Source organism: Cherax quadricarinatus, chromosome 9 (assembly GCF_038502225.1).
Source record: "Cherax quadricarinatus isolate ZL_2023a chromosome 9, ASM3850222v1, whole genome shotgun sequence".
In the NCBI taxonomy this organism is placed as follows: Eukaryota; Metazoa; Arthropoda; class Malacostraca; order Decapoda; family Parastacidae; genus Cherax; species Cherax quadricarinatus.
In genome coordinates this window covers 64,330,698-64,352,233 of record NC_091300.1, presented here as the reverse complement: position 1 = coordinate 64,352,233, position 21,536 = coordinate 64,330,698, and positions in this window count along the sequence as shown.

Below are 21,536 nucleotides of genomic sequence, written 5' to 3'. Positions count from 1 at the left end.
CCACCCTGAGAGCCACCCTGAGAGCCACCCTGAGACCCACCCTGATTGCCACCCTGAAGGCCACCCTGAAGGCCACCCTGAGGGCCACCCTGAGGGCCACCCTTAGAGCCACCCTGAAGGCCACCCTGAGAGCCACCCTGAGGGCCACCCTGAGAGCCACCCTGAAAGCCACCCTGAGGGCCACCCTGAGAGCCACCCTGAAAGCCACCCTGAGGGCCACCCTGAGGGCCACCATGAGGGCCACCCTGAGGGCCACCCTGAGAGCCACCCTGAGGGCCACCCTGAGGGCCACCCTGAGTGCCACCCTGAGGGCCACCCTGAGGGCCACACTGAGGGCCACCCTGAGGGCCACCCTGAGAGCCACCCTGAGAGCCACCCTTAGGGCCACCCTGAGGGCCACCCTGAGGGCCACCCTGAGAGCCACCCTGAAGGCCACCCTGAGGGCCACCCTGAGGGCCACCCTGAGAGCCACCCTGAGGGCCACCCTGAGGGAAACCCTGAGAGCCACCCTGAGAGCCACCCTGAGAGCCACCCTGAGAGCCACTCTGAGGGCCACCCAGAGGGCCACCCTGAGGGCCACCCAGAGGGCCACCCTGAGGGCCACTCTTAGGGCCACCCTGAGGGCCACCCTGAGGGCCACGCTGAGGGCCACATTGGGGGCCACCCTGAGGGCCACCATGAGGGCCACCCTGAGAGCCACCCTGAGAGCCACCCTGAGGGCCACCCTGAGGGCGACCCTGAGAACCACCCAGAGGGCTACCCTGAGGGCCTCCCTGAGGGCCACCCTGAGGGCCACCCTGAGGGCCACCATGAGGGCCACCCTGAGAGCCACCCTGAGGGCCACCCTGAGGGCCACCCTGATGGCCACTCTGAGAGCCACCCTGAGGGCCACCCTGAGGGCCACCCTGGGAGCCACCCTGAGGGCCACCCTGAGGGCCACCCTGAGAGTCACCCTGAGAGCCACCCTGAGGGCCACCCTGAGGGCCACCCTGAGGTCCACCCTGAGGGCCACCCTGAGAGCCACCCTGAAGGCCACCCTGAGGGCCACCCTGAGCGCCACCCTGAGAGCCACCCTGAGGGCCACCCTGAGGGCAACCCTGAGAGCCACCCTGAGAGCCACACTGAGGGCCACCCTGAGAGCCACTCTGAGGGCCACCCTGAGGGCCACCCTGAGGGCCACCCTGAGGGCCACCCTGAGGGCCACCCTGAGGGCCACCCTGAGGGCCACCCTGAGGGCCACCCTGGGAGCCACCCTGAGAGCCACCTTGAGGGCCACCCTGAGGGCCACCCTGAGGTCCACCCTGAGGGCCACCCTGAGGGCCACCCTGAGAGCCACCCTGAAAGCCACCCTGAGGGCCACCCTGAGGGCCACCCTGAGAGCCACCCTGAGGGCCACCCTGAGAGCCACCCTGAGGGCTACCCTGAGGGCCACCCTGAGAGCCACCGTGAGAGCCACCCTGAGGGCCACCCTGAGAGCCACCCTGAGAGCCACCCTGAAGGCCACCCTGAGGGCCACCCTGATGGCCACCCTGAGAGCCACCCTGAGGGCCACCCTGAGGGCCACCCTGAGAGCCACCCTGAGAGCAACCCTGAGGGCCACCCTGAGGGTCACCCAGAGAGCCACCCTGAGAGCCACCCTGAGAGCCACCCTGAGTGCGACCCTGAAGGCCACCCTGAAGGCCACCCTGAGGGCCACCCTGAGGGCCACCCTGAGAGCCACCCTGAAGGCCACCCTGAGAGCCACCCTGAAGGCCACCCTGAGAGCCACCCTGAGGGCCACCCTGAGAGCCACCCTGAAAGCCACCCTGAGGGCCACCCTGAGAGCCACCCTGAAAGCCACCCTGAGGGCCACCCTGAGGGCCACCATGAGGGCCACCCTGAGGGCCACCCTGAGAGCCACCCTGAGGGCCACCCAGAGCGCCACCCTGAGGGCCACCCTGAGAGCCACCCTGAGGGCCACTCTGAGGGCCACCCTGAGGGTCACCCTGAGAGCCACCCTGAGAGCCACCCTTAGGGCCACCCTGAGGGCCACCCTGAGGTCCACCCTGAGGGCCACCCTGAGGGCCACCCTGAGAGCCACCCTGAAGGCCACCCTGAGCGCCACCCTGAGGGCCACCCTGAGAGCCACCCTGAGGGCCACCCTGAGGGAAACCCTGAGAGCCACCCTGAGAGCCACCCTGAGAGCCACCCTGAGAGCCACTCTGAGGGCCACCCAGAGGGCCACCCTGAGGGCCACCCTGAGGGCCACCCTGAGGGCCACCCTTAGGGCCACCATGAGGGCCACCATGAGGGTCACCATGAGGGCCACCATGGGGGCCACCATGAGGGCAACTATGAGGGACATCATGGGGGCCACCCTGAGAGCCACCCTGAGGCCACCCTGAGGGCGACCCTGAGGGCCACCCAGAGGGCTACCCTGAGGGCCTCCCTGAGGGCCCCCCTGAGGGCCACCCTGATGGCCACCCTGAGAGCCACCCTGAAGGCCACCCTGAGGGCCACCCTGAGCGCCACCGCCACTCTGAGAGCCACCCTGAGGGCCACCCTGAGGGCCACCCTGTGAGCCACCCTGAGGGCCACCCTGAGGGCCACCCTGAGAGACACCCTGAGGGCCACCCTGAGGGCCACCCTGAGTGCCACCCTGAGGTCCACCCTGAGGGCCACCCTGAGCGCCACCCTGACGGCCACCCTGAGGGCCACCCTGAGCGCCACCCTGAGAGCCACCCTGAGGGCCACCCTGAGGGCAACCCTGAGAGCCACCCTGAGAGCCACACTGAGGGCCACCCTGAGAGCCACTCTGAGGGCCACCCTGAGGGCCACCCTGAGGGCCACCCTGAGGGCCACCCTGAGGGCCACCCTGAGGGCCACCCTGAGGGTCACCCTGAGGGCCACCCTGAGGGCCACCCTGGGAGCAACCCTGAGAGCCACCTTGAGGGCCACCGTGAGGGCCACCCTGAGGTCCACCCTGAGGGCCACCCTGAGGGCCACCCTGAGAGCCACCCTGAAAGCCACCCTGAGGGCCACCCTGAGGGCCACCCTGAGAGCCACCCTGAGTGCCACCCTGAGAGCCACCCTGAGGGCTACCCAGAGGGCCACCCTGAGAGCCACCGTGAGAGCCACCCTGAGGGCCACCCTGAGAGACACCCTGAGAGCCACCCTGAGGGCCACCCTGAGGGCCACCCTGATGGCCACCCTGAGAGCCACCCTGAGGGCCACCCTGAGGGCCACCCTGAGAGCCACCCTGAGAGCAACCCTGAGGGCCACCCTGAGGGTCACCCAAAGAGCCACCCTGAGAGCCACCCTGAGAGCCACCCTGAGTGCGACCCTGAAGGCCACCCTGAAGGCCACCCTGAGGGCCACCCTGAGGGCCACCCTGAGAGCCACCCTGAAGGCCACCATGAGAGCCACCCTGAGGGCCACCCTGAGAGCCACCCTGAGGGCCACCCTGAGGGCCACCCTGAGAGCCACCCTGAAAGCCACCCTGATGGCCACCCTGAGGGCCACCCTGAGGGCCACCCTGAGGGCCACCCTGAGAGCCACCCTGAGGGCCACCCTGAGGGCCACCCTGAGGGCCACCCTGAGAGCCACCCTGAGGGCCACTCTGAGGGCCACCCTGAGGGCCACCCTGAGAGCCACCCTGAGAGCCACCCTGAGGGCCACCCTGAGGGCCACCCTGAGGTCCACCCTGAGCGCCACCCTGAGCGCCACCCTCAGAGCCACCCCGAGTGCCACCCTGAGGGCCACCCTGAGGGCCACCCTGAGAGCCACCCTGAGGGCCACCCTGAGGTCCACCCTGAGCGCCACCCTGAGGGCCACCCTGAGGGCCACCCTGAGAGCCACTCTGAGGGCCACCCAGAGGGCCACCCTGAGGGCCACCCTGAGGGCCACCCTGAGGGCCACCCTGAGGGCCACCCTGAGGGCCACCCTGAGGGCCACCCTGAGGGCCACATTGGGGGCCACCCTGAGGGCCACCATGAGGGCCACCCTGAGAGCCACCCTGAGAGCCACCCTGAGGGCCACCCTGAGGGCGACCCTGAGGGCCACCCTGAGGGCTACCCTGAGGGCCACCCTGAGGGCCACCCTGAGGGCCACCCTGAGGGCCACCCTGAGGGCCACCCTGAGGGCGACCCTGAGGGCCACCCTGAGGGCTACCCTGAGGGCCACCCTGAGGGCCACCCTGAGGGCCACCCTGAGGGCCACCCTGAGGGCCACCCTGAGGGCCACCCTGAGGGCCACATTGGGGGCCACCCTGAGGGCCACCATGAGGGCCACCCTGAGAGCCACCCTGAGAGCCACCCTGAGGGCCACCCTGAGGGCGACCCTGAGGGCCACCCTGAGGGCTACCCTGAGGGCCACCCTGAGGGCCACCCTGAGGGCCACCCTGAGGGCCACCCTGAGGGCCACCCTGAGAGCCACCCTGAGGGCCACCCTGAGGGCCACCCTGATGGCCACCCTGAGAGCCACCCTGAGGGCCACCCTGAGGGCCACCCTGAGGGCCACCCTGAAGGCCACCCTGAGGGCCACCCTGAGAGCCACCCTGAGTGCCACCCTGAGGGCCACCCTGAGGGCCACCCTGAGGTCCACCCTGAAGGCCACCCTGAGAGCCACCCTGAAGGCCACAATGAGGGCCACCCTGAGGGCCACCCTGAGGGCCACCCTGAGGGCCACCCTGAGGGCAACCCTGAGAGCCACCCTGAGAGCCACCCTGAGGGCCACCCTGAGAGCCACTCTGAGGGCCACCCTGAGGGCCACCCTGAGGGCCACCCTGAGAGCCACCCTGAGGGCCACCCTGAGAGCCACCCTGAAACCACCCTGAGGGCAACCCTGAGAGCCACCCTGAGAGCCAGCCTGAGGGCCACCCTGAGGGCCACCATGAGGGCCACCCTGAGGGCCACCCTGAGAGCCACCCTGAGGGCCACCCTGAGGGCCACCCTGAGGGCCACCCTGAGAGCCACACTGAGGGCCACTCTGAGGGCCACCCTGAGGGTCACCCTGAGAGCCACCCTGAGAGCCACCCTTAGGGCCACCCTGAGGGCCACCCTGAGGTCCACCCTGAGGGCCACCCTGAGGGCCACCCTGAGAGCCACCCTGAAGGCCACCCTGAGGGCCACCCTGAGGGCCACCCTGAGAGCCACCCTGAGGGCCACCCTGAGGGAAACCCTGAGAGCCACCCTGAGAGCCACCCTGAGAGCCACCCTGAGAGCCACTCTGAGGGCCACCCAGAGGGCCACCCTGAGGGCCACCCTGAGGGCCACCCTGAGGGCCACCCTGAGGGCCACCCTGAGGGCCACCCTGAGGGCCACCCTGAGGGCCACATTGGGGGCCACCCTGAGGGCCACCATGAGGGCCACCCTGAGAGCCACCCTGAGAGCCACCTTGAGGGCCACCCTGAGGGCGACCCTGAGGGCCACCCAGAGGGCTACCCTGAGGGCCTCCCTGAGGGCCACCCTGAGGGCCACCCTGAGGGCCACCATGAGGGCCACCCTGAGAGCCACCCTGAGGGCCACCCTGAGGGCCACCCTGATGGCCACTCTGAGAGCCACCCTGAGGGCCACCCTGAGGGCCACCCTGAGGGCCACCCTGAGAGTCACCCTGAGAGCCACCCTGAGGGCCACCCTGAGGGCCACCCTGAGGTCCACCCTGAGGGCCACCCTGAGAGCCACCCTGAAGGCCACCCTGAGGGCCACCCTGAGCGCCACCCTGAGAGCCACCCTGAGGGCCACCCTGAGGGCAACCCTGAGAGCCACCCTGAGAGCCACACTGAGGGCCACCCTGAGAGCCACTCTGAGGGCCACCCTGAGGGCCACCCTGAGGGCCACCCTGAGGGCCACCCTGAGGGCCACCCTGAGGGCCACACCTGAGGGTCACCCTGAGGGCCACCCTGAGGGCCACCCTGGGAGCCACCCTGAGAGCCACCTTGAGGGCCACCCTGAGGGCCACCCTGAGGTCCACCCTGAGGGCCACCCTGAGGGCCACCCTGAGAGCCACCCTGAAGGCCACCCTGAGGGCCACCCTGAGGGCCACCCTGAGAGCCACCCTGAGGGCCACCCTGAGGGCCACCCTGAGGGCTACCCTGAGGGCCACCCTGAGAGCCACCGTGAGAGCCACCCTGAGGGCCACCCTGAGAGCCACCCTGAGAGCCACCCTGAAGGCCACCCTGAGGGCCACCCTGATGGCCACCCTGAGAGCAACCCTGAGGGCCACCCTGAGGGCCACCCTGAGAGCCACCCTGAGAGCAACCCTGAGGGCCACCCTGAGGGTCACCCAGAGAGCCACCCTGAGAGCCACCCTGAGAGCCACCCTGAGTGCGACCCTGAAGGCCACCCTGAAGGCCACCCTGAGGGCCACCCTGAGGGCCACCCTGAGAGCCACCCTGAAGGCCACCCTGAGAGCCACCCTGAGGGCCACCCTGAGAGCCACCCTGAGGGCCACCCTGAGGGCCACCCTGAGAGCCACCCTGAAAGCCACCCTGATGGCCACCCTGAGGGCCACCCTGAGGGCCACCCTGAGGGCCACCCTGAGCGCCACCCTGAGGGCCACCCTGAGGGCCACCCTGAGGGCCACCCTGAGGGCCACCCTGAGGGCCACCCTGAGGGCCACCCTGAGGGCCACCCTGAGAGCCACCCTGAGAGCCACCCTGAGGGCCACCCTGAGGGCCACCCTGAGGTCCACCCTGAGCGCCACCCTGAGGGCCACCCTCAGAGCCACCCTGAAGGCCACCCTGAGGGCCACCCTGAGGGCCACCCTGAGAGCCACCCTGAGGGCCACCCTGAGGGCAACCCTGAGAGCCACCCTGAGAGCCACCCTGAGGGCCACCCTGAGAGCCACTCTGAGGGCCACCCAGAGGGCCACCCTGAGGGCCACCCTGAGGGCCACCCTGAGGGCCACCCTGAGGGCCACCCTGAGGGCCACCCTGAGGGCCACCCTGAGGGCCACATTGGGGGCCACCCTGAGGGCCACCATGAGGGCCACCCTGAGAGCCACCCTGAGAGTCACCCTGAGGGCCACCCTGAAAGCGACCCTGAGGGCCACCCTGAGGGCTACCCTGAGGGCCACCCTGAGGGCCACCCTGAGGGCCACCCCGAGGGCCACCCTGAGGGCCACCCTGAGGGCCACATTGGGAGCCACCCTGAGGGCCACCATGAGGGCCACCCTGAGAGCCACCCTGAGAGCCACCCTGAGGGCCACCCTGAAGGCGACCCTGAGGGCCACCCTGAGGGCTACCCTGAGGGCCACCCTGAGGGCCACCCTGAGGGCCACCCTGAGGGCCACCATGAGGGCCACCCTGAGAGCCACCCTGAGGGCCACCCTGAGGGCCACCCTGATGGCCACCCTGAGAGCCACCCTGAGGGCCACCCTGAGGGCCACCCTGAGAGCCACCGTGAGGGCCACCCTGAGGGCCACCCTGAGAGCCACCCTGAGAGCCACCCTGAGGGCCACCCTGAGGGCCACCCTGAGGTCCACCCTGAGGGCCACCCTGAGAGCCACCCTGAAGGCCACAATGAGGGCCACCCTGAGGGCCACCCTGAGGGCCACCCTGAGGGCCACCCTGAGGGCAACCCTGAGAGCCACCCTGAGAGCCACCCTGAGGGCCACCCTGAGAGCCACTCTGAGGGCCACCCTGAGGGCCTCCCTGAGGGCCACCCTGAGAGCCACCCTGAGAGCCACCCTGAGAGCCACCCTGAGAGCCACCCTGAGTGCGACCCTGAAGGCCACCCTGAAGGCCACCCTGAGGGCCACCCTGAGGGCCACCCTGAGAGCCACCCTGAAGGCCACCCTGAGAGCCACCCTGAGGGCCTCCCTGAGAGCCACCCTGAGGGCCACCCTGAGGGCCACCCTGAGAGCCACCCTGAAAGCCACCATGAGGGCCACCCTGAGGGCCACCCTGAGGGCCACCCTGAGGGCCACCCTGAGAGCCACCCTGAGGGCCACCCTGAGGGCCACCCTGAGGGCCACCCTGAGAGCCACCCTGAGGGCCACTCTGAGGGCCACCCTGAGGGTCACCCTGAGAGCCACCCTGAGAGCCACCCTTAGGGCCACCCTGAGGGCCACCCTGAGGTCCACCCTGAAGGCCACTCTGAGGGCCACCCTGAGAGCCACCCTGAAGGCCACCCTGAGGGCCACCCTGAGGGCCACCCTGAGAGCCACCCTGAGGGCCACCCTAAGGGCAACCCTGAGAGCCACCCTGAGAGCCACCCTGAAGGCCACCCTGAGAGCCACTCTGAGGGCCACCCAGAGGCCCACCCTGAGGGCCACCCTGAGGGCCACCCTGAGGGCCACCCTGAAGGCCACATTGGGGGCCACCCTGAGGGCCACCATGAGGGCCACCCTGAGAGCCACCCTGAGAGCCACCCTGAGGGCCACCCTGAGGGCAACCCTGAGGGCCACCCTGAGGGCTACCCTGAGGGCCACCCTGAGGGCCACCCTGAGGGCCACCCTGAGGGCCACCCTGAGGGCCACCCTGAGAGCCACCCTGAGGGCCACCCTGAGGGCTACCCTGATGGCCACCCTGAGAGCCACCCTGAGGGCCACCCTGAGAGCCACCCTGAGAGCCACCCTGAGGGCCACCCTGAAGGCCACCCTGAGAGCCACCCTGAGAGCCACCCTGAGGGCCACCCTGAGGGCCACCCTGAGGTCCACCATGAGGACCACCCTGAGAGCCACCCTGAAGGCCACCCTGAGGGCCACCCTGAGGGCCACCCTGAGAGCCACCCTGAGGGCCACCCTGAGGGCCACCCTGAGAGCCACCCTGAGAGCCACCCTGAGGGCCACCCTGAGAGCCACTCTGAGGGCCACCCTGAGGGCCACCCTGAGGGCCACCCTGAGGGCCACCCTGAGGGCCACCCTGAGGGCCACCCTGAGGGCCACCCTGAGGGCCACCCTGAGGGCCACTCTGAGAGCCACCCTGAGAGCCACCTTGAGGGCCACCCTGAGGGCCTTCCTGAGGTCCACCCTGAGGGCCACCCTGAGGGCCACCCTGAGAGCCACCCTGAAGGCCACCCTGAGGGCCACCCTGAGGGCCACCCTGAGAGCCACCCTGAGGGCCACCCTGAGGGCAACCCTGAGGGCCACCCTGATGGCCAACCTGAGAGCCACCCTGAGGGCTACCCTGAGGGCCACCCTGAGAGCCACCGTGAGGGCCACCCTGAGGGCCACCCTGAGAGCCACCGTGAGAGCCACCCTGAAGGCCACCCTGAGGGCCACCCTGATGGCCACCCTGAGAGCCACCCTGAGGGCCACCCTGAGGGCCACCCTGAGAGCCACCCTGAGAGCCACCCTGAGGGCCACCCTGAGGGTCACCCAGAGAGCCACCCTGAGAGCCACCCTGAGAGCCACCCTGAGTGCGACCCTGAAGGCCACCCTGAAGGCCACCCTGAGGGCCACCCTGAGGGCCACCCTGAGAGCCACCCTGAAGGCCACCCTGAGAGCCACCCTGAGGGCCACCCTGAGAGCCACCCTGAGGGCCACCCTGAGGGCCACCCTGAGAGCCACCCTGAAAGCCACCCTGAGGGCCACCCTGAGGGCCACCCTGAGGGCCACCCTGAGGGCCACCCTGAGAGCCACCCTGAGGGCCACCCTGAGGGCCACCCTGAGGGCCACCCTGAGAGCCACCCTGAGGGCCACCCTGAGGGCCACCCTGAGGGCCACCCTGAGAGCCACCCTGAGAGCCACCCTGAGGGCCACCCTGAGGGCCACCCTGAGGTCCACCCTGAGGGCCACCCTGAGGGCCACCCTGAGAGCCACCCTGAAGGCCACCCTGAGGGCCACCCTGAGGGCCACACTGAGAGCCACCCTGAGGGCCACCCTGAGGCCAACCCTGAGAGCCACCCTGAGGGCCACCCTGAGGGCCACCCTGAGAGCCACTCTGAGGGCCACCCAGAGGGCCACCCTGAGGGCCACCCTGAGGGCCACCCTGAGGGCCACCCTGAGGGCCACCCTGAGGGCCACCCTGAGGGCCACCTTGAGGGCCACCCTGAGGGCCACATTGGGGGCCACCCTGAGGGCCACCATGAGGGCCACCCTGAGAGCCACCCTGAGAGCCACCCTGAGGGCCACCCTGAGGGCGACCCTGAGGGCCACCCTGAGGGCTACCCTGAGGGCCACCCTGAGGGCCACCCTGAGGGCCACCCTGAGGGCCACCCTGAGGGCCACCCTGAGAGCCACCCTGAGGGCCACCCTGAGGGCCACCCTGATGTCCACCCTGAGAGCCACCCTGAGGGCCGCCCTGAGGGCCACCCTGAGAGCCACCCTGAGGGCCACCCTGAGAGCCACCCTGAGAGCCACCCTGAAGGCCACCCTGAGGGCCACCCTGAGGTCCACCCTGAGGGCCACCCTGAGAGCCACCCTGAAGGCCACCCTGAGGGCCACCCTGAGGGCCACCCTGAGAGCCACCCTGAGGGCCACCCTGAGGGCAACCCTGAGAGCCACCCTGAGAGCCACCCTGAGGGCCACCCTGAGAGCCACTCTGAGGGCCACCCTGAGGGCCACCCTGAGGGCCACCCTGAGAGCCACCCTGAGGGCCACTCTGAGGGCCACCCTGAGGGCCACCCTGAGGGCCACCCTGAGGGCCACCCTGAGGGCCACCCTGAGGGCCACCCTGAGGGCCACATTGGGGGCCACTCTGAGGGCCACCCTGAGGGCCACCCTGAGAGCCACCCTGAGAGCCACCCTGAGAGCCACCCTGAGGGCGACCCTGAGGGCCACGCTGAGGGCTACCCTGAGGGCCACCCTGAGGGCCACCCTGAGGGCCACCCTGAGGGCCACCCTGAGGGCCACCCTGTGAGCCACCCTGAGGGCCACCCTGAGGGCCACCCTGATGGCCACCCTGAGAGCCACCCTGAGGGCCACCCTGAGGGCCACCCTGAGGGCCACCCTGAGGGCCACCCTGAGGGCCACCCTGAGGGCCACCCTGAGAGCCACCCTGAGAGCCACCCTGAGGGCCACCCTGAGGGCCACCCTGATGGCCACCCTGAGAGCCACCCTGAGGGCCACCCTGAGGGGCACCCTGAGGGCCACCCTGAGAGCCACCCTGAGAGCCACCCTGAGGGCCACCCTGAGCGCCACCCTGAGGGCCACCCTGAGGGCCACCCTGAGAGCCACCCTGAAGGCCAACGTGAGGGCCTCCCTGAGGGCCACCCTGAGGGCCACCCTGAGGGCCACCCTGAGGGCCACCCTGAGAGCCACCCTGAGAGCCACCCTGAGGGCCACCCTGAGCGCCACCCTGAGGGCCACCCTGAGGGCCACCCTGAGAGCCACCCTGAAGGCCACCCTGAGGGCCTCCCTGAGGGCCACCCAGAGGGCCACCCTGAGGGCCTCCCTGAGGGCCACCCTGAGAGCCACCCTGAGGGCCACCCTGAGGGCCACCCTGAGGGCCACCCTGAGAGCCACCCTGAGAGCCACCCTGACTGCCACCCTGAGGGCCACCCTGAGGGCCACCCTGAGAGCCACCCTGAGGGCCACCCTGAGGGCAACCCTGAGAGCCACCCTGAGAGCCACCCTGAGAGCCACCCTGAGGGCCACTCTGAGGGCCACCCTGAGGGCCACCCTGATAGCCACCCTGAGAGCCACTCTGAGGGCCACCCTGAGGGCCACCCTGAGGGCCACCCTGAGAGCCACCCTGAGGGCCACCCTGAGGGCAACATTGAGAGTAACCCTGAGAGCCACCCTGAGGGCCACCCTGAGGGCAACCTTGAGAGCCACCCTGAGAGCCACACTGAGGGCCACCCTGAGGGCCACCCTGAGGGCCACCCTGAGGGCCACCCTGAGGGCCACCCTGAGAGCCACCCTGAGAGCCACCCTGAGGGCCACCCTGAGGGCCACCCTGAGGGCCACCCTGAGAGCCACCCTGAGGGCCACCCTGAGGGCATCCTTGAGAGCCACCCTGAGAGCCACCCTGAGAGCCACCCTGAGGGCCACCCTGAGGGCCACCCTGAGGGCCACCCTGAGGGCCACCCTGAGAGCCACCCTGAGAGCCACTCTGAGGGCCACCCTGAGGGCCACCCTGAGGGCCACCCTGAGAGCCACCCTGAGGGCCACCCTGAGGGCAACCATGAGAGCCACCCTGAGAGCCACCCTGAGGGCCACCCTGAGGGCAATCTTGAGAGCCACCCTGAGGGCCACCCTGAGTGCAACCTTGAGAGCCACCCTGAGAGCCACACTGAGGGCCACCCTGAGGGCCACCCTGAGAGCCACCCTGAGGGCCACCCTGAGGGCAACCTTGAGAGCCACCCTGAGAGCCACCCTGAGGGCCACCCTGAGGGCAATCTTGAGAGCCACCCTGAGGGCCACCCTGAGGGCAACCTTGAGAGCCACCCTGAGAGCCACACTGAGGGCCACCCTGAGGGCAATCTTGAGAGCAACACTGAGGGCCACCCTGAGGGCAACCTTGAGAGCCACCCTGAGGGCCACCCTGAGGGCCACCATCTAGCAGAAGTAGTAGCGCGTATCTACAGTATATCCTACACCGCTGATGTATCTTTGACTACGACTGGACTCTCTTGCTCTACCTCAAAACTCTTGTGTCTTCCTTCTGCTGGAACTTGTGTCTCCCTTCTGCTGGAACTTTGTATCTCCCTTCTGCTGGAACTTTGTGTCTTCCTTCTGCTGGAACTTTGTGCCTCCCTTCTGCTGGAACTTTGTGTCTCCCTTCTGCTGGAACTTGTGTCTCCCTTCTGCTGGAACTTTGTGTCTCCCTTCTGCTGGAACTTGTGTCTCCCTTCTGCTGGAACTTTGTGTCTCCCTTCTGCTGGAACTTTGTGTCTTCCTTCTGCTGGAACTTTGTGTCTCCCTTCTGCTGGAACTTTGTGTCTCCCTTCTGCTGGAACTTTGTGTCTTCCTTCTGCTGGAACTTTGTGTCTTCCTTCTGCTGGAACTTGTGTCTCCCTTCTGCTGGAACTTTGTGTCTCCCTTCTGCTGGAACTTTGTGTCTTCCTTCTGCTGGAACTTTGTGCCTCCCTTCTGCTGGAACTTTGTGTCTCCCTTCTGCTGGAACTTTGTGTCTCCCTTCTGCTGGAACTTTGTGCCTCCCTTCTGCTGGAACTTGTGTCTCCCTTCTTCTGGAACTTTGTGCCTCCCTTCTGCTGGAACTTTGTGTCTCTCTTCTGCTGGAACTTTGTGTCTCCCTTCTGCTGGAACTTTGTGTCTCCCTTCTGCTGGAACTTCTGTCTCCCTTTTGCTGGAACTTTGTGCCTCCCTTCTGCTGGAACTTTGTGTCTCCCTTCTGCTGGAACTTTGTGTCTCTCTTCTGCTGGAACTTTGTGTCTCTCTTCTGCTGGACTTTGTGTCTCCCTTCTGCTGGAACTTTGTGTCTCCCTTCTGCTGGAGCTTTGTGCCTCTCTTCTGCTGGAACTTTGTGCCTCCCTTCTGCTGGAACTTTGTGCCTTCCTTCTGCTGGAACTTTGTGCCTCCCTTCTGCTGGAACTTTGTGCCTCCCTTCTGCTGGAACTTTGTGTCTCCCTTCTGCTGGAACTTTGTGTCTTCCTTCTGCTGGAACTTTGTGTCTTCCTTCTGCTGGAACTTTGTGTCTCCCTTCTGCTGGAACTTTGTGTCTCCCTTCTGCTGGAACTTTGTGTCTCTCTTCTGCTGGAACTGTGTGTCTCCCTTCTGCTGGAACTTTGTGTCTCCCTTCTGCTGGAACTTTGTGTCTCCCTTCTGCTGGAACTTTGTGCCTCTCTTCTGCTGGAACTTTGTGCCTCTCTTCTGCTGGAACTTTGTGCCTCCCTTCTGCTGGAACTTTGTGCCTCCCTTCTGCTGGAACTTTGTGTCTCCTTTCTGCTGGAACTTTGTGCCTCTCTTCTGCTGGAACTTTGTATCTCCCTTCTGCTGGAACTTTGTGTCTCTCTTCTGCTGGAAGTTTGTGCCTCCCTTCTGCTGGAACTTTATGCCTCCCTTCTGCTGGAACTTTGTGTCTCCTTTCTGCTGGAACTTTATGTCTCCCTTCTGCTGGAACTTTGTGCCTACCTTCTGCTGGAACTTTGTACCTCCCTTCTGCTGGAACTTTGTGCCTTCCTTCTGCTGGAACTTTGTACATCCCTTCTGCTGGAACTTTGTGCCTCCCTTCTGCTGGAACTTTGTGCGTCCTTTCTGCTGGAACTTTGTGTCTCTCTTCTGCTGGAGCTATGTTCCTCTCTTCTGCTGGAACTTTGTGCCTCCCTTCTGCTGGAACTTTGTGCCTCCCTTCTGCTGGAACTTTGTGTCTCCCTTCTGCTGGAACTTTGTGTCTCCTTTCTGCTGGAACTTTGTGTCTCCCTTCTGCTGGAACTTTGTGTCTCCCTTCTGCTGGAACTTTGTGTCTCCCTTCTGCTGGAACTTTGTGTCTCCCTTCTGCTGGAACTTTGTGTCTCCCTTCTGCTGGAACTTTGTGTCTCCCTTCTGCTGGATCTTTGTGTCTCCCTTCTGCTGGAACTTTGTGTCTCCCTTCTGCTGGAACTTTGTGTCTCCCTTCTGCTGGAACTTTGTGCCTCCCTTCTGCTGGAACTTTGTGTCTCCCTTCTGCTGGAACTTTGTGCCTCCCTTCTGCTGGAACTTTGTGTCTCCCTTCTGCTGGAACTTTGTGTCTCCCTTCTGCTGGAACTCTGTGCCTAACTTCTTCTGGAACTTTGTTTATGTCTCCCTTCTGCTGGAATTTTATTTCCTTTCGTGTCATCCAACTAATAAGAGCAGATGATACTAGTTTTTATTAATAAATTAGGTAATTACTCCCATTTATTTCCTTCGTTGCTTTTTTTCCATTTCCTTTATCCCCACTTCAGCTCCGTGGTAGTGTGGTCACTATGGTTGCTTATCATGACAGCCCCGTGGTAGTGTGGTCACTATGGTTGCTTATCATGACAGCCCCGTGGTAGTGTGGTCACTATGGTTGCTTATCATGACAGCCCCGTGGTAGTGTGGTCACTATGGTTGCTTATCATGACAGCCCCGTGGTAGTGTGGTCACTATGGTTGCTTATCATGACAGCCCCGTGGTAGTGTGGTCACTATGGTTGCTTATCATGACAGCTCCGTGGTAGTGTGGTCACTATGGTTGCTTATCATGACAGCCCCGTGGTAGTGTGGTCACTATGGTTGCTTATCATGACAGCCCCGTCGTAGTGTGGTCACTATGGTTGCTTATCATGACAGCCCCGTGGTAGTGTGGTCACTATGGTTGCTTATCATGACAGCCCCGTGGTAGTGTGGTCACTATGGTTGCTTATCATGACAGCTCCGTGGTAGTGTGGTCACTATGGTTGCTTATCATGACTGCTCCGTGGTAGTGTGGTCACTATGGTTGCTTATCATGACAGCTCCGTGGTAGTGTGGTCACTATGGTTGCTTATCATGACAGCTCCGTGGTAGTGTGGTCACTATGGTTGCTTATCATGACAGCTCCGTGGTAGTGTGGTCACTATGGTTGCTTATCATGACAGCTCCGTGGTAGTGTGGTCACTATGGTTGCTTATCATGACTGCTCCGTGGTAGTGTGGTCACTATGGTTGCTTATCATGACAGCCCCGTGGTAGTGTGGTCACTATGGTTGCTTATCATGACAGCCCCGTGGTAGTGTGGTCGCTATGGTTGCTTATCATGACAGCCCCGTGGTAGTGTGGTCACTATGGTTGCTTATCATGACAGCCCCGTGGTAGTGTGGTCACTATGGTTGCTTATCATGACAGCCCCGTGGTAGTGTGGTCACTATGGTTGCTTATCATGACAGCCCCGTGGTAGTGTGGTCACTATGGTTGCTTATCATGACAGCTCCGTGGTAGTGTGGTCACTATGGTTGCTTATCATGACAGCCCCGTGGTAGTGTGGTCACTATGGTTGCTTATCATGACAGCCCCGTGGTAGTGTGGTCACTATGGTTGCTTATCATGACAGCCCCGTGGTAGTGTGGTCACTATGGTTGCTTATCATGACAGCCCCGTGGTAGTGTGGTCACTATGGTTGCTTATCATGACAGCTCCGTGGTAGTGTGGTCACTATGGTTGCTTATCATGACTGCTCCGTGGTAGTGTGGTCACTATGGTTGCTTATCATGACAGCTCCGTGGTAGTGTGGTCACTATGGTTGCTTATCATGACTGCTCCGTGGTAGTGTGGTCACTATGGTTGCTTATCATGACAGCTCCGTGGTAGTGTGGTCACTATGGTTGCTTATCATGACAGCTCCGTGGTAGTGTGGTCACTATGGTTGCTTATCATGACAGCTCCGTGGTAGTGTGGTCACTATGGTTGCTTATCATGACAGCTCCGTGGTAGTGTGGTCACTATGGTTTCTTATCATGACTGCTCCGTGGTAGTGTGGTCACTATGGTTGCTTATCATGACAGCTCCGTGGTAGTGTGGTCACTATGGTTGCTTATCATGACAGCTCCGTGGTAGTGTGGTCACTATGGTTGCTTATCATGACAGCCCCGTGGTAGTGTGGTCACTATGGTTGCTTATCATGACAGCTCCGTGGTAGTGTGGTCACTATGGTTGCTTATCATGACAGCTCCGTGGTAGTGTGGTCACTATGGTTGCTTATCATGACAGCTCCGTGGTAGTGTGGTCACTATGGTTGCTTATCATGACAGCTCCGTGGTAGTGTGGTCACTATGGTTGCTTATCATGACTGCTCAGTGGTAGTGTGGTCACTATGGTTGCTTATCATGACAGCTCCGTGGTAGTGTGGTCACTATGGTTGCTTATCATGACAGCTCCGTGGTAGTGTGGTCACTATGGTTGCTTATCATGACAGCTCCGTGGTAGTGTGTTCACTATGGTTGCTTATCATGACAGCTCCGTGGTAGTGTGGTCACTATGGTTGCTTATCATGACAGCTCCGTGGTAGTGTGGTCACTATGGTTGCTTATCATGACAGCTCCGTGGTAGTGTGTTCACTATGGTTGCTTATCATGACAGCTCCGTGGTAGTGTGGTCACTATGGTTGCTTATCATGACAGCTCCGTGGTAGTGTGGTCACTATGGTTGCTTATCATGACAGCTCCGTGGTAGTGTGGTCACTATGGTTGCTTATCATGACAGCTCCGTGGTAGTGTGGTCACTATGGTTGCTTATCATGACTGCTCCGTGGTAGTGTGGTCACTATGGTTGCTTATCATGACAGCTCCGTGGTAGTGTGGTCACTATGGTTGCTTATCATGACAGCTCCGTGGTAGTGTGGTCACTATGGTTGCTTATCATGACAGCTCCGTGGTAGTGTGTTCACTATGGTTGCTTATCATGACAGCTCCGTGGTAGTGTGGTCACTATGGTTGCTTATCATGACAGCTCCGTGGTAGTGTGGTCACTATGGTTGCTTATCATGACAGCTCCGTGGTAGTGTGTTCACTATGGTTGCTTATCATGACAGCTCCGTGGTAGTGTGGTCACTATGGTTGCTTATCATGACAGCCCCGTGGTAGTGTGGTCATTATGGTTGCTTATCATGACAGCCCCGTGGTAGTGTGGTCACTATGGTTGCTTATCATGACAGCCCCGTGGTAGTGTGGTCACTATGGTTGCTTATCATGACAGCCCCGTGGTAGTGTGGTCACTATGGTTGCTTATCATGACAGCCCCGTGGTAGTGTGGTCACTATGGTTGCTTATCATGACAGCCCCGTGGTAGTGTGGTCACTATGGTTGCTTATCATGACAGCCCCGTGGTAGTGTGGTCACTATGGTTGCTTATCATGAAAGCCCCGTGGTAGTATGGTCACTATGGTTGCTTATCATGACAGCCCCGTGGTAGTGTGGTCACTATGGTTGCTTATCATGACAGCCCCGTGGTAGTGTGGTCACTATGGTTGCTTATCATGAAAGCCCCGTGGTAGTATGGTCACTATGGTTGCTTATCATGACAGCTCCGTGGTAGTGTGGTCACTATGGTTGCTTATCATGACAGCCCCGTGGTAGTGTGGTCACTATGGTTGCTTATCATGAAAGCCCCGTGGTAGTATGGTCACTATGGTTGCTTATCATGACAGCCCCGTGGTAGTGTGGTCACTATGGTTGCTTATCATGAAAGCCCCGTGGTAGTATGGTCACTACGGTTGCTTATCATGACAGCCCCGTGGTAGTGTGTTCACTATGGTTGCTTATCATGACAGCCCCGTGGTAGTGTGGTCACTATGGTTGCTTATCATGAAAGCCCCGTGGTAGTATGGTCACTATGGTTGCTTATCATGACAGCTCCGTGGTAGAATGGTCACTATGGTTGCTTATCATGACAGCTCCATGGTAGTATGGTCACTATGGTTGCTTATCATCACAGCCCCGTGGTAGTGTGGTCACTATGGTTGCTTATCATGACAGCCCCGTGGTAGTGTGGTCACTATGGTTGCTTATCATGACAGCCCCGTGGTAGTGTGGTCACTATGGTTGCTTATCATGACAGCCCCGTGGTAGTGTGGTCACTATGGTTGCTTATCATGACAGCCCCGTGGTAGTGTGGTCACTATGGTTGCTTATCATGACAGCCCCGTGGTAGTATGGTCACTATGGTTGCTTATCATGATAGCCCCGTGGTAGTATGGTCACTATGGTTGCTTATCATGACAGTCCCGTGGTATTGAGGTCACTATGGTTGCTTATCATGACAGCCCCGTGGTAGTGTGGTCACTATGGTTGCTTATCATGACAACCCCGTGGTAGTGAGGTCACTATGGTTGCTTATCATGACAGCTCCATGGTAGTATGGTCACTATGGTTGCTTATCATGAGAGCCCCGTGGTAGTGTGTTCACTATGGTTGCTTATCATGACAGCCCCGTGGTAGTGTGGTCACTATGGTTGCTTATCATGAAAGCCCCGTGGTAGTATGGTCACTATGGTTGCTTATCATGACAGCTCCGTGGTAGAATGGTCACTATGGTTGCTTATCATGACAGCCCCGTGGTAGTGAGGTCACTATGGTTGCTTATCATGACAGCTCCATGGTAGTATGGTCACTATGGTTGCTTATCATGACAGCCCCGTGGTAGTGTGGTCACTATGGTTGCTTATCATGACAGCCCCGTGGTAGTGTGGTCACTATGGTTGCTTATCATGACAGCCCCGTGGTAGTGTGGTCACTATGGTTGCTTATCATGACAGCCCCGTGGTAGTGTGGTCACTATGGTTGCTTATCATGACAGCCCCGTGGTAGTGTGGTCACTATGGTTGCTTATCATGACAGCCCCGTGGTAGTATGGTCACTATGGTTGCTTATCATGACAGCCCCGTGGTAGTATGGTCACTATGGTTGCTTATCATGACAGTCCCGTGGTATTGAGGTCACTATGGTTGCTTATCATGACAGCCCCGTGGTAGTGTGGTCACTATGGTTGCTTATCATGACAGCCCCGTGGTAGTGTGGTCACTATGGTTGCTTATCATGACAGCCCTGTGGTAGTATGGTCACTATGGTTGCTTATCATGACAGCCCCGTGGTAGTATGGTCACTACGGTTGCTTATCATGACAGCCCCGTGGTAGTGTGGTCACTGTGGTTGCTTATCATGACAGCCCCGTGGTAGTGTGGTCACTATGGTTGCTTATCATGACAGCCCAGTGGTAGTATGGTCACTATGGTTGCTTATCATGACAGCCCCGTGGTAGTGTGGTCACTATGGTTGCTTATCATGACAGCCCAGTAGTAGTATGGTCACTATGGTTGCTTATCATGACAGCCCAGTGGTAGTATGGTCACTATGGTTGCTTATCATGACAGCCCCAAGGTAGTATGGTCACTACGGTTGCTTATCATGACAGCCCCGTGGTAATGTGGTCACTATGGTTGCTTATCATGACAGCCCCGTGGTAGTGTGGTCACTATGGTTGCTTATCATGACAGCTCCGTGGTAGTATGGTCACTATGGTTGCTTATCATGACAGCCCAGTGGCAGTATGGTCACTATGGTTGCTTATCATGACAGCCCCGTGGTAGTGTGGTCACTATGGTTGCTTATCATGACAGCCCCGTGGTAGTGTGGTCACTATGGTTGCTTATCATGACAGCCCCGTGGTAGTGTGGTCACTATGGTTGCTTATCATGAGAGCCCCGTGGTAGTGTGGTCTCTATGGTTGCTTATCATGACAGCCCCGTGGTAGTGTGGTCACTATGGTTGCTTATCATGAGAGCCCCGTGGTAATGTGGTCACTATGGTTGCTTATCATGACAGCCCCGTGGTAGTGTGGTCACTATGGTTGCTTATCTTGACAGCCCCGTGGTAGTAAGGTCACTATGGTTGCTTATCATGACAGCCCCGTGGTAGTGTGGTCACTATGGTTGTTTATCATGACAGCCCCGTGGTAGTGTGGTCACTATGGTTGCTTATCATGACAACCCCGTGGTAGTATGGTCACTATGGTTGCTTATCATGACAGCCGCGTGGTAGTGTGGTCACTATGGTTGCTTATCATGACAGCCCCGTGGTAGTGTGGTCACTATGGTTGCTTATCATGACAGCCCCGTGGTAGTGTGGTCACTATGGTTGCTTATCATGACAGCTGCGTGGTAGTGTGGTCACTATGGTTGCTTATCATGACAGCCCCGTGGTAGTATGGTCACTATGGTTGCTTATCATGACTGCTCCGTGGTAGTGTGGTCACTATGGTTGCTTATCATGACAGCTCCGTGGTAGTGTGGTCACTATGGTTGCTTATCATGACAGCTCCGTGGTAGTGTGGTCACTATGGTTGCTTATCATGACAGCTCCGTGGTAGTATGGTCACTATGGTTGCTTATCATGACTGCTCCGTGGTAGTGTGGTCACTATGGTTGCTTATCATGACAGCTCCGTGGTAGTGTGGTCACTATGGTTGCTTATCATGACAGCCCCGTGGTAGTATGGTCACTACGGTTGCTTATCATGACAGCCCCGTGGTAGTGTGGTCACTATGGTTGCTTATCATGACAGCTCCGTGGTAGTGTGGTCACTATGGTTGCTTATCATGACAGCCCCGTGGTAGTATGGTCACTATGGTTGCTTATCATGACTGCTCCGTGGTAGTGTGGTCACTATGGTTGCTTATCATGACAGCTCCGTGGTAGTGTGGTCACTATGGTTGCTTATCATGACAGCCCCGTGGTTGTGTGGTCACTATGGTTGCTTATCATGACAGCCCCGTGGTTGTGTGGTCACTATGGTTGCTTATCATGACAGCCCGGTGGTAGTGTGGTCACTATGGTTGCTTATCATGACAGCCCCGTGGTTGTGTGGTCACTATGGTTGCTTATCATGACAGCCCCGTGGTTGTGTGGTCACTATGGTTGCTTATCATGACAGCTCCGTGGTAGTGTGGTCACTATGGTTGCTTATCATGACAGCCCCGTGGTAGTGTGGTCACTATGGTTGCTTATCATGACAGCCCCGTGGTAGTGTGGTCACTATGGTTGCTTATCATGACAGCTCCGTGGTAGTGTGGTCACTATGGTTGCTTATCATGACAGCCCCGTGGTAGTGTGGTCACTATGGTTGCTTATCATGACAGCCCCGTGGTAGTGTGGTCACTATGGTTGCTTATCATGACAGCTCCGTGGTAGTGTGGTCACTATGGTTGCTTATCATGACAGCCCCGTGGTAGTGTGGTCACTATG